This window comes from Pipistrellus kuhlii, unplaced genomic scaffold, assembly GCF_014108245.1.
Source record: "Pipistrellus kuhlii isolate mPipKuh1 unplaced genomic scaffold, mPipKuh1.p scaffold_m20_p_7, whole genome shotgun sequence".
NCBI lineage: Eukaryota > Metazoa > Chordata > Mammalia > Chiroptera > Vespertilionidae > Pipistrellus > Pipistrellus kuhlii.
Window position 1 is genome coordinate 72,312,654 of NW_023425573.1, and position 13,440 is coordinate 72,326,093.

Below are 13,440 nucleotides of genomic sequence, written 5' to 3' on the forward strand. Positions count from 1 at the left end.
CCAAAAGAATGATTGCTGCTTTATATAGTAGCTTAATTAATGCTGTTGGTTTGCATTTGTTTATTTATTTGTTTGTTTGTTTGTGTTTATTAGTATTTTAAGGAGTCTCTACACTGTTTTTCATATTGGCTGCTACATTCCCATCAGCAGTGAGTGTTTTCTTTTCTCCACATTCTTTCCAATACTTGTTATTTCTTATTTTATTGATAGATATTCTAACAGGTATGAGGTGGTATTTATATTATTGTGATTTTGATTTGCAATTAGTTTACAGCTAGTGAAATTGTGCATATTTTCACATATCTGTTGGCTATTTGTATGTCTTCTTGGGAAAAGTATCTATTTTCATTTTATAATATTTAGAATATTACTAAAAAATTTCCAACTTCTTTATTTTATTAAAACATTATATAGAGAATATGGATCATAAATATGCTTTTTTCCCTTATTAAGTTCTATAAAGTTCATATATTAACAAGCAGAAGCTATTCCATAGGCAAACATAACACAAATAATCTAAGTGATGTGCCTCTACTGATGTTTACAAGCAGAGTACAACTTGGATCATTATATATGATTACTTAGAAAATGTTTCAACATTAGCTACAGTTAATTTTTTTTCATTTTATGATTGCACAATTTATTAAGGAATCAGTAGATATGCAGAATATATATGCTATGTTATTCTAATTTAGATAAATATTTTTACATCAACCAATATCTTACTTCTAAAACTACTTTAAAAATCACTATTGGGTGACTGGTGAAAGAATATGAATTTTTTAAAAAATTGTCATATAAACTGGACTTATAAGCCTGCAAGGCATTTTTATTTTAGTCCATTTTCTCCACATTTAAAATGTGTATAGCCAAAGCATTGGTATAGTCATTATACTAAAATGTGACAGATTAAATATGTACATGTTTCTCTGCTCCCTCCATGAATTCCCAACAAAAGGACAGCAGAGGGATTAAGTCTGCAAGGACATGAGAATTGAGAAGGAGAGAATGGAAGGCAGATGAAAAGTGTCAAAAAAGGTTTAGAAGATAAAAATTGGTGTATAAGCAACTGCAAACTTATGCATTAGTCTTTGCAATCAATTAAGTGCTTGGGGCAGGATTAATAGCTAATCCATAGTCTTTCCTCTAGCCTTAGGAATGCCTAAGGAAACCCTCCTGGAAAGACCAAGCAAAGAGAGTACAGGAGCATTCTGTCTCCAAGATGAAGAAAGATGTTGTTGAGTTTGCTTTGTAGCAGACTAAGATTCTGAACCTGGCCATTAAGATTATTTATTAAATACCCTATTATTGATGAGTAACCCGAAATTGATAAATAAGTTGTAACTGAGAAATAATGTGCAACTGATGAGGTGTAGTTTCACCAGGGAATGAGAGCTAGTCAAGTACCCCTGAGAGTGATACATGACTAATGAGGTATAAATATACCTCAAGTATAACCTAATCTTACATGACTGATTTGCATCCAACAGGGAAAGACTGGGACATGTGGAATCTGCCCCGGAGAATCATGAGACATCTGCTAGCTCTTGCTGTGCACCCCCTCCTCCCTGTCCTATACTCAGTAAATACTAGATAAACTTCATGGAGTCTTCTGAATTTGATTGGTAATTCCAACTTAAAACCATTGTGATATATCAAGCAAATTTTATGTTCAAGGCTGAAAGAAGAAAGGGGAAGCAGAGAGGTTAATTTGTGTCACAGACTACCAGAAAGTACAAAAAAATCAGAAACACTGTCTTTAGGTGTAATAAAAAGGGAGGTTTGTCTGAAAAACATTTAGGGAATCCATGTATCCCCATACTTAAAGACTGTACCACTTTATGGCCTAGAGAAGGCCTACAGAATTACTTACTTTCTGGAAACAATGCACTTTGTTTATATAAAAACAATGTCTCTCCCCAGAAATCCAGAAAGAAAACTGAGACGGAGATGCTGAAGAGGCCTTGCAGGGAAGGTCACTAGGAAAATGGAGGGAAGCATAAAGCACCACAGTGAAAATAAAGAGTTTATGTAGAAACCTACACTTAATGCTGTATTCTAATTTCTCTTCTTACTACCTGAAATGTAGGTTTCAAGATTACATGAGATTGGATGAGAGATAAGCACTTACATTTAATGATATATGGACTTTCCCCCAACAAAACTAACACATCTCATGTGATCATCTCACTCTGCTTGATCTGCCCATGCTTACAGAGTTTCTAGAAACTCTCACTTTAGAACCCATAAAATTAGTCAGATGTTGAGGAAACAGGGGTAGAAGCCAACAAAGGAGAGAGAAAAAGGAAATTTTCAGGTTGATGGGGAGGGATATTGAAAGGAGTTTTTTTTTTGGGGGGGGGGGGCGTGTGGAAAGCAAGCAGGTTTAGGGAGTTTTAGGAATTAGGGGGCCCCTGGGAGAAAACCCAAGGGTTGCAAACCTGGGAGCTGCCAAAAGGTATGCATTCAGGCCGCAGCGAATAGAAAAACAAAAGGGAGAAAAACTTCACGTGGAGTTTGGGCTCTGAAGCTGCTATAGTGACCAATCAGAGGGGATTTCAGGACACAAAGAACCACAACCTTTATCAACCTTAAGAAAGAAGGACTTGGTAGGTCTCTCCCCCTCCCCACATGGGAGTCTCTGCTTGTTTCTCAATAAACTTCCACCTTTTCCTGTAACACCTTTTGTCCGTGACTTCATTCTTCGAATCCACCTGGATAGGAACCCCGGAAATCACCTTTGCATCCTGCCCAGAGGTAAAACCACAAGTTCTGCTCTAATTTCCACGTTTCCATATGCTGAGCTGAATGCTCTGCATCTGGCCTAAGGAACAATTGGTATGTGTTGGAGGAGGAGGAGAGAAGAAAGAAACTAAGGAGAAAGAATTTCAAGGAAAACAAAAAAGCCTCTCTTTCCCAACTTGGTAGAGCAGGAGGTGCCATCATGGGTGCAGAGATCGGCCAAGACGATGACTAAAAGTGTCTGCCAAGGATCCCAAGGGCCAGGACATCTACCCAAGGCCCTAGGTCAAGCTGTGCAGGTTTCCAGCCAGACAAACCAACTCCTGCAACTGGTGCTGAAATGCTGCTTATAAGAGGCACCAACCAGTCACCTGTCCTTTTCTCGGATCATCTGGAAGATGAAGCTTTCTGGCTCGGAGGGCAAAACTGCTGTGGTTGTGGAACTATAATCCATGAGGTGGGTATCCGGGAGGTGTCCAACCTGAAGGTACAGTATGTGAACTTTGTGTAAGCAGCTGCACCTGGAGCCTCATCCTCAAGACTGGGAGCAAGATCTTCACCTCCAACCAGCGGCTGTGGCACCCACTATCCTCCTTTCTGGTCCTCACAAGGGCAGAGAAGTGTAAAGGCATTTCAGCAAGGCCCCAGATGCCCTCACAGCCACTCCAAACCCTGCCTATCTTCCAAGGACTGGAAGTTCAAGAGCAAAATAGGCAAATTGGTCAGCTATGGCTATAAAACTAACCCCAGTGCTTATCTTCTTATTTAAAAGACTAGAGCCCTGGTGCATGAAATTCATGCACAGGCAAGACCTGGCCAGCAATTAGAGCCAACCAGCTGGATTTTCAGGTTCCCTGCTTACACCGTCTTGGCCTGGTACTCCTCACTTGCTGCCCTGCACTGCTGCTGCAGGTCAGGACCTGCAGGTTGGGGCACTCCACTGTTGAGTGTCTGCCCCCTGGTGGTCAATGAGCATTATTGGGACTGGTCGTTCTGCCAGACATTCCACCTTTTGGTTGATTTACATATTAAGGTTTTATATAGATAGAATTTTAATTTTTTTTTGGGGGGGGGGAAAGGTGCAGATAATTTACCTGATATAGTTAGTGATATTAGGATAAACGTTTTATTTGAGAGACTGGAGACATATTAGTGACAATAAAAAAAGAAAAGCCAACAATGTAATTAATTAATTATTAACTTGAGACAAAACACAAAGTTAATAAAAAGTAAATTTCATCTGCACTATTAATTTAGTTGTATGAGAAGACAATAATATTGACTTAATTAAAACTGTAATATAGCTACAGTGGAAGGCCAAGAGATGGGTTTTTACTATTTGTGGAGAGGAAAATGGAATTTAATACTCATATTCTATAGCAGAAAGGCCATAAATAAAATAAAGCTATGACATTATTTAGGAATATAGAAGTAAATACAACAGAAATAGCTAAACAAGTTAAAAATGGTTGTTTCTAAGGGGGGGCATGGAGATGGGAGGAGAACAGAGTGAGAAGAGGATTACCTTTTTAGGTTAAATACCACATAGTGTGAAAAAACATATTCACTTGATAAACTAATAAAAATTAATAAACCTAAAAAATGAATATTTCCTCCAAATCTTCCTTCAGAGATTATACTTTTTTACCATTTGCATAAATTCTGTGCCTATATCTAAGTGCAGTTTGTCACTTGCTGTTCCTTTTGCCAGTTTTGAAACAGTTTCCTTCTGTGAAGTTAATTAGTAAACACACTGTTGGAGAAGGTAATCAGGAAGGTGTGACCTCTGGTAGGCCCACCAACTGGACTCAGGCAATGGGAATCGGAGGCTTCTCACCCCTCCCGGGTCCTTGGAGTGCACCTGCTGCCTGCTATTCCCACACCGGCAGTGTTTCAATGACACAGCTCTGGGAGAGCAATGTGCTAATGAAACCATCTGGGTGGTGTAAGGGACTGAACCCCAATAAGGCCTCTTTATAAACTCTTAAGACTCTGGCAATTGGGTGCGGAGATCTCATTGTAAGGTCCACCAAGACAAGCCTTATATGTAAGTTCCCTTGCTTATGAAACCTGCCACCTAGCACTCTGCGTGCTCTGCCTCCTTTATCCATTTCTCCTTGCCCTTGGTGCACAGGGTCCAGTATTTGAAGCATCACAAACCTCACAACTGTGTTATGAGGGTCTAATAAAATAACACAGAAGACACAGGGTGGAGTGCCTAGTATGCCTCCATTCTGTCTTCACAAAGATGTTAGGTTTGTTGTGGTCATAGAACTCGTAACATGAGAACTTATACAATACTAGAGGCCTGGTGCATGGAAATTTGTGCATTTGGAGGGGGGGGGGGAAGCATTTCCTCAGCCCAGCCTGTGCTCTCTTGTAGACCAGGAGCTTTTGGGGGGATGTCTGACTGATAGCTTAGGTCACTGAGTTGGCCCTAAGCCACAGTCTGGCCTCCCTTTGAGGGAGGTGACCCATGGCCAAATGGGGACAGCACCTGACAGTGAGCAGCCAGCCCTGCCCCCGCCCCCAGATCACCCTTCTGCCACCACCAGTCACTGTTGCCCCTGAAAGCCATCCTCTCCCTCTGCCTGCTGGCACCCATCCTGGCTGGCCTGGTGCCTCCCACTCGCCAGCCCCATCCCCCACTGACCAGTCATTCCACCATTTGGTCAATTTGCATGTTAGGCTTTTATTATATAGCTTACTGACTTATTCTTTGCTTTTATTTAAATATATAAGATGCACATTTTCTCTGTCACTATAGCTATTGATCAAGGTTTTCCAATCTTCACTATTGGTATTTTGGGTACAATAATTCTTTGTTGTTAGGGACTGCCCAGGGCATTCCCAGATATCTCCTAGCATCCTGGGCTTCACCCACTGGATGCCAGCAGCAAGGCCTTCATTCTCCAACTTCAACAATCAATAATGTCTCCAAGACATTACCAAGGACCTCTGGGCTGGTAAGGAGGATGTCAAAATTGTTGAGATACACAAATATCTAGTAATTTTTCCCAATGGCTGTACTGTCTTTCCACAGAGGTACCAAGATGTAATTAACTATTCCTTGATCATTGAATATTTGATTTCTTTCTTACTTTTAATATTTTAAAATGCTAAACGAATATTTTGGTTTAAAATTTAAAATCAGAATGTTGTGAAAAATATTATTGTACACAAATATTTGGCTATGTCTCATATAATATCCTGAAATAAGGCAATAGGGCATACATAAATAGGGCATTTACATTATAAAGTTATAGCTATTAAAATATATTTATATATATATATAATTTCAGTATCCCTAAAATCATTAGGATTTTTATAATAAAAGACCATCCTAAATAAAAATAAAGCCCCTTGCCATTATTGCCAAGGTCTCAAACTTGGGAGCAAGAATTGTCTGCTGATTTTCAGGCATCATAACTTAACCATAAAAATCCTTTTGAGAGCATTTTTCTCCAAAAATATAAGTTTAGACTGTAAGTTTCTGGAATAGTAGAAAACTGACAAATGACTCCATTTTCAATGATAAAGGTCCTATCGGGCCATTAAGATATATCTATTATTTATGGGAGGTTTCATGTATTAGTTTGGAAACTCAGGCTTCAGAAATGACCTTTCTTCTTATAGGCAAATAGATGTGCAGACTAACTTTATAAAAGTAAACTTTTTATTTAGAAAGCATTTTATGCATAAATTTCTGTATGAAGAAGGAACACATACACAGAGTGCATAAATTATCAGTAAAGGGGACCCCACCCTCTCCTTTCCATTCTGGGAAAACAGATAAGAAGAGAAAAAGTTATTCCATCTTGTTAATTATTTCAATGCACACAGTTTTTCAAGTAGCATTACTATTCCTTTTTTGGTATTTTTGTGTTTGTTTTTTTTCAATGTGGATTAGTTCAATCCAGCTTTGACTTTGTTTGCAACTTCCTGATATGACTCTGGAAAAGGCTAGAAACAATAAAGGAACCTCAAATTACACTAGCCCAGACTTCAGGCCCTTCATACCCAAATGCTCTATGAGTGTTTTCCCAAAACAATCTTGTCTTCTGTGTTCTTTCACCTTTTTATTTTGCTCTATTAACCACTGCAGGATAGGATGTCCTATAGGATGCTCTGCAAGGTGAAGCTCTCCCTCCTTGCTATCCGGATGCAATTCTCCTGCCGCCAAGCTGGTTATGACATTCGGGGCAGGTTGACCTTCTTCAATGGCAGTTCCCAGAAAGTCAGACACCAACACACATGCAGACTTACCCAGCACCACTTCTTGGACATGTCCTTGCAGGTAGCATAACAAAGCTGGAGAGGTGAGTTCTAAGAGCTCTCTGTGATGGACCTCTGTATCTTTCTTACTGTGTGTTTCCATCTCACAGTTCTTCAAAAGCCTATTTTCTCTGTTCTTTTTAAAAATATATATTTTATTGATTTTTTACAGAGAGGAAGGAAGAGGGATAGAGAGTTAGAAACATTGATGAGAGAGAGACATTGATTAGCTGGCTTCTGCACATCTCCTACTGAGGATGTGCCCCCAACCAAGGTATATGTCCTTGACCGGAATCGAACCTGGGACCCCTCAGTCCACAGGCTAATGCTCTATCCACTGAGCCAAACCAGTTTCAACTATTTTCTCTGTTCTTTGCCATAATTAATATGACACTGGATCACATGAGCAAATGCAATGTCTCATTTTTCTTCTAATCAACTGCTACAAATCGCTCACCAACTTCACTTTTTCTTTGTCACAGTCTTTTCTTAAGATTCCCCCAAATCTGCTTTGCTTGAGCAACAGTGTCAGAGTTGGTTTTATCACTGAGTTGTCTGCTTTGCTTCAGTTCTTTTTGAGATCATCCCATTTCTGTTTCTTGGGAGCTAATCCATCACTTTTACAGTCTGTCAGAAATTTTCTCTTCCTGTTGACTTTATTTGCCTGCTGGGATTTGTTTTTTTATATTTTATCCCTTTGCTGCTTATTCCTGAACTACGTCACACCTGTTTGCCTGGTTGTATGGCACTTTCTTCCAAGTTCTTAGATGTGATTCTTGGGTCCACCTCCCTTTAACATTTCTTGGGGACATCTTTGAATCATTGTTTTTGTGAAATCTGCTTTGTTTTGTTTTTTCTTGTGATTTCTTTATACCTTTTTTTTGATTTTTTTCTTCTTCTCGGAGTTGCATGAGAGCAACTTTGTGGCCCAGAGAGATGCAGCTCCTGCTGCCACTTCCTTTTTAAATTAAATGTTTGAAGTGTTTTATTTATAGGAGCAGATGAACTATGTGGTACTATCAGCTTGCTTATTCTAGATGCACAGTTAAGAAACTTTTAAACTAAAACCTATTCTCCTCAGACTATTTCAACAAATTCAAGAGGAAGGCACACTTCCAAGCTCTTTCTATGAAGCCAACATTACAAAACCAGATAAAGGCACCACAAAAAAAAAAAGAGAGAGAATTACAGGTCAATATCCTTGATGAACATAGATGCTAAACCCTCAACAAAATTCTAGCAAATCAGATTCAGCATTACATTAGAAAGATCATATACCTTGACCAAGTGGGATTTATTTTGAGGATGCAAGGATGGTACAATATTCGCAAATCAATAAATGTGATACATCATATCAACAAATTGAGAGACAAAAGTCACATAATCATATCAATCGATGCAGAAAAAGCATGCGACAAAACCCAACACCTTTTCTTGATAAAAACTCTCAACAAAGTGGGAATAGAGGAATCATACTTCAACATAATAAAATCCTTATATGTCAAACCTACAGCCAACATCATACTCCATGGCGATATATTTTGCCTTATATTACACTCATTTCTGCAATCAAATTTCCTCAAAAGTCTCTAACATGTTCTTTACAGCTGGTTTCTTCTAAAGATAATCTATTCCAGAAACACATATTCCATTTGGTATTTGTGTTCTCTCAGCTCCTTTCCCCCTAGCAGGTCACTTTTAATGACACTCTTTTCTTCTCTTTTTCTTTTTTTATTGTTTAAAGTATTACAAACAGTAGTACATACGTCTCCTCATTTTTTTCCCCAATTGACCTTCCCCCAGCCTCCCCAACCCCCTGGCACATGCCCTTTCCCCTTCCCAGTAAATAACCCTCATTTTTTTACAAGACCTGGCCTGATGTCCTGCAGAAGATCAATTCTTCTGCATTTCTGTGTTACTTCCTCATGGCATCATGTATGTTAAACAACTTACATGTAAGTTAAACAGCTTTTGTGGATCCTGAAATCTGAAAGCTAGATCTAAAGGCTAGAGAATTTAAGTTAAGTAACTTTTCTAAAATGCATTCTCAGGCCGAAACCGGTTTGGCTCAATGGATAGAGCATCAGCTTGGGGACTGAAGGGTCCCGGGTTCGATTCCGGTCAAGGGCATGTGCCTTGGTTGAGGGCATATCCCCGGTGGGGGGTGTGCAAGAGGCAGCTGATCGATGACTCTCTCTCATCGATGTTTCTAACTCTCTGTCTCTCTCCTTTCCTCTCTGTACAAAATCAATAAAATATATTTAAAAAAATAAAAAAATAAATAAAAATAAAATGCATTCTCAGTGATGTTGCTTACTTTATATCTCCTCTCATCAGGAAACAGATATTACCTGGTTTCTGCCGCCATTTATACCAATGATACTGCTTGATCAGAGTGATGACAGACTGAGCCCTCAATTGTCCCCAAACATCCCCACCCTGGCAACTAGAAGATAAAATGTGGTATAACTTTTGTATCATGATATGATTTTCCAGTTTTATCACCTACCATATGCCCAATGGATTTGACATTCATTCAGAGTCCTCTTTTGAGTTAATATATTCATTAAAGGAGATTGTAAAGTGATAATTTTTTTGTTCTTATTTTTTGGCTGTCATTCTGTAAAATAGTTTTCCCTCATCATGGGTTTATTTGGTTATAGTTCTTAATTCAAAATTAGGATACTTGCCTTATCTTCTTTTAGTTACTGATATTCAAAGAACTGGACTGTTTTATTGCTATCTCAAATGGCAATTTCTGGCTCCTATTATCTTTTTAACATTTTGGACTCATATAATGTCATTGGGTTAATGTTTCAATTGACTAATTTTTTTATTTTCAAATGTTTTACAATTTAAATAGTATAATTCAAAGTTGATAAGCCTTGTCATGATGGTTATTGTGTCCTCTTAACTCAGCTGTTACTGTCTCTTATTTTTTGTTTTGAAATATTTTAAACATATAGAAAATAGAATAGAAGAAAGAACTCACACTGCTCTGCACCAACCCTCCACAATTATCAACACACATCCAAATTTGTTTCTTCTACAGTTTTAACCACTCCCCTCTTTATATTCTTTGAAAGCAAATTCCAAATATATAATTTCATTTAATGCATAAATATATTCTGAAAGACAAGGACTATTAGGACAACTATCAAACCTCATAACATATCTAAGAATCTATAAACAACAATTTCTTAAATATTATTAAATATCTCGTCAGTGGTTATATTTCTGTCTTTTTAAAAATTGTATTGAATTTATTAGGGTGACATTGGTTAACAAAATAGCTTTCAAGTCATCAGTTTTATAATACATCATCTGCATATTTCATTGAGTTTTCAACAACCAAAGTCAAGTCTTTTTACATCACCATTTATTCCCACTTTACACACTTCTATCTTTCCCTCTGTCAATCACCATATTGTGTCTATGAGATGTTTTTTGTTGTTTTTTTGTTTTTATTTAATCCCTTCAATTTTTCACCCCAATCCTCCTCTTTTATGATACCTGTCAGTCTGCTCTTTTTATCTATGAGTCTGTTTCTATTTTGTTTGTTTATTTTGTTTGTTTCTATTTTGTTTATTTATTCACACTTATAAGTGAAATCTATGGCACTTGTCTTTCTATGACTGGCTTAATTTTACTTAGCATAATACTCTCCAGGTCTATCCAATCTCTCCAAAATGGTAAGATTTTCTTCTTTTTTATGGCCAAGTAGTACTCCATTGTGTAAATGTACCAAGGCTTCACTATCCACTAATCGTCTGCTGGCATACTGTTTTGCATAGTGGCCACATCAATCGTCATTCCCACCAACAGAACACATATGTGGATTCCTTCTGCTCCACATCCTCACTAACACTTGTTTGTTGATAGTCATTCTGACAAGTGTTTGGTATCTCTTATAGTTTTACTTTGCATTTCTCTGACTATTAATGACATAGACATTTTTACATGTGTACATCCTCTTTGGAGAAATATCGATTCAGGTGCTTTGCTCGCTTTCAGTTAAATAGTGGGTTTTTTTTTTAATGATGATTTGTATAAGTTATTTATAAAATCTGGATATTAACACCTTATCAAATGTATCATTGGCAAATATGTACTCCCATTCAGTGAGTTGTCTTTTATTTTGTTGAATATATATATTTTTCATTTTATTTTATTTTTTAATTTCTTTATTGATTAACATGTTAAATATGTGTCCTTATTCCCCCACTACACCCCATATTTCCACATCATTCCCTCACCCCCCTCCCCTGTTGTCTGTATCCATTGGTTAGGTTTATATGCCTGCATATAAGTCCTTTGGTTCATCTCTCTCCCTTACCCTGACCCTCCCCTACCTTCCCTCTGAGGTTTAATGATCTGATCAATGTTTACCTGTCTCTAGATCTGTTTTTGTTCATCAGCTTATGTTGTTCATTATAGTTCATAAATGAGTGAGATCACATGTTATTTATCTGACTGGCTTATTTAACTTAGCACAATGCTCTCCAGTTCCATCCATGTTGTTGCAAATGGTAAGAACTCTTTCTTTTTTACCACAGCATAGCATTCCATTGTGTAGATGTATCACAGTTTTCTAATTCACTCATCTACTGATAGGCACTAAGGCTGTTTTTAAATCTTAGCTATGATGAATTGTGCTGCTATGAGCATTGGGGTGTATATATCCTTTATAATTGGTGCTTCTAGTTTCTTGGGAGATATTCCTTAAAGTGTAAAAACTTTTTAGTTTGATGTAGTTCCTTTTGTTTTGTTTGCCCAAGGAGATATATCAGAAAAAAATATATTGCTACAAGAACTGACCAAGATTTTACTGCTTGTGTTTAGGTTTATAATTTTTATGGTTTCAAATCTTACATTTAAGTCTTTAATCCATATTGCATTTATTCTTGTGTGCAGTGTGAGGGGGTGGTGTAGTTTTGTATATATCTCTACAGTATTCCCAACATCATTTAGTGAACAGACTGTCTTTTCACCATTGTATGTTCTTGCTTTCTTTGTCAAACATTAATTGACCATAAAAGTGTGGGTTTATTTGTGAGTTCTCTGTTCTGCTCCATTGATCTATATGTCTGTTTTTATGCCAGTACCATATATTTTCTTTTGGTTACTATGGCCTTGTAGTATAGTTTTATACCAGGTATTGCTATATCTCCAACTTTGTTCTTTCTCAAGATTGCCGTGGCTATTCACAGTCATTGTGGTTCCATATACATTTTAAATATTTACTGTGATTCTTTGAAATACATCATTGGTAGCTTGATGAGAATACATATAAATCTATAGGTTTATTGGGCAGTATAGACATTATAATGATGGTAATTCTTCCTATTTTAGAACATGGTATATACTGGTACTCCCATTCATTTGTATCTTGCTCAATTTCTTTCTTCAGTATCTTATTATTTTCTGAGTACAGGTCTTTTATATCCTTCTCTAATTTATTCTTAGTTATTTTATTTTTTAATGAAATTATAAATGGGATTGTTTTTCTTACATTCTTTTTCAAATAGTTCATTATTTATTAATTAAAATGAAACTGATTTCTGGATATTTATTTTGTATCCTGCTACTTTTCTGAATTGATTTATCAGTCCTAGTAATTTTCTTTTTCTTCTGAAGAATCTTCAGAGTTTTCTGTATACAGTATCTTACCATCTATAATGACAGTTTTACTTCTTTCTTTCCAATTTGTATGCCTTTTATTTCTTCTTGTCTGATTGGTATGGCTAAGACTTTAAGTACTGGGTGAAAGCAGACATCCCTGTTGGGAGCCATCAGAGTTGAGACAAGCAACTCTGACTTAAGAAAATACAACTCCATCTTAGAATTAAGTTCCTTCTAGCAGAAGTTATGCTATGCGGTGCCCTGCGGGTTTGGCCAGAAGCTAAAGGTTATCACATCTTGTTCCGGAGTATCTCTGCAACTCCCCTTCCTGATCCTCCCCCATAGCTAGCCTGGCCTTGGAATGCTACACCTTGGAATGTTACACCACCCTGGCAGTTAGCCAATCCTGTGTTGCCAGATACCTTACCACCTTGTCACTCAGTGCCTAAACCAATTATACACTGTCAAAGACCCCGCTGCGTAGGCAACCCTGCCCCCCTTTGTTCCTGCTGTATATATACTGCCATTTCTAAAATAAAGTTTGAGGCTTGATCAGAACTTTGTCTTGCCTCCATTTCTCCATTTCCCCTGTCCTTCTTTTCATCCTCCACAGGTCCTCCCTCTCCCCACGTTGCTGTGCCCCTCTAGTCAGGGCACATCCCTGTGTTTTTTTCCTGATATTAAGAGAAATGCTTTCAGTTTTTGCCTTTTCAGTATGATGTAGACTGTTTTTCATGTATGGCCTTTATTATATTAAGGTATTTTTTCTCTATTTTTACTTAGCTGAGAGTTTTTATCCTA

The 13,440-nt window shown here is 37.5% G+C and overlaps 1 pseudogene; it reads right to left on the minus strand.

Annotated features, from left to right (window-relative positions):
* Nucleotides 1-7,374: 7,374 nt before the first annotated feature.
* Nucleotides 7,375-7,928, minus strand: LOC118709744 (annotated as a pseudogene).
* Between the last annotated feature and the right edge of the window lie 5,512 nt (nucleotides 7,929-13,440).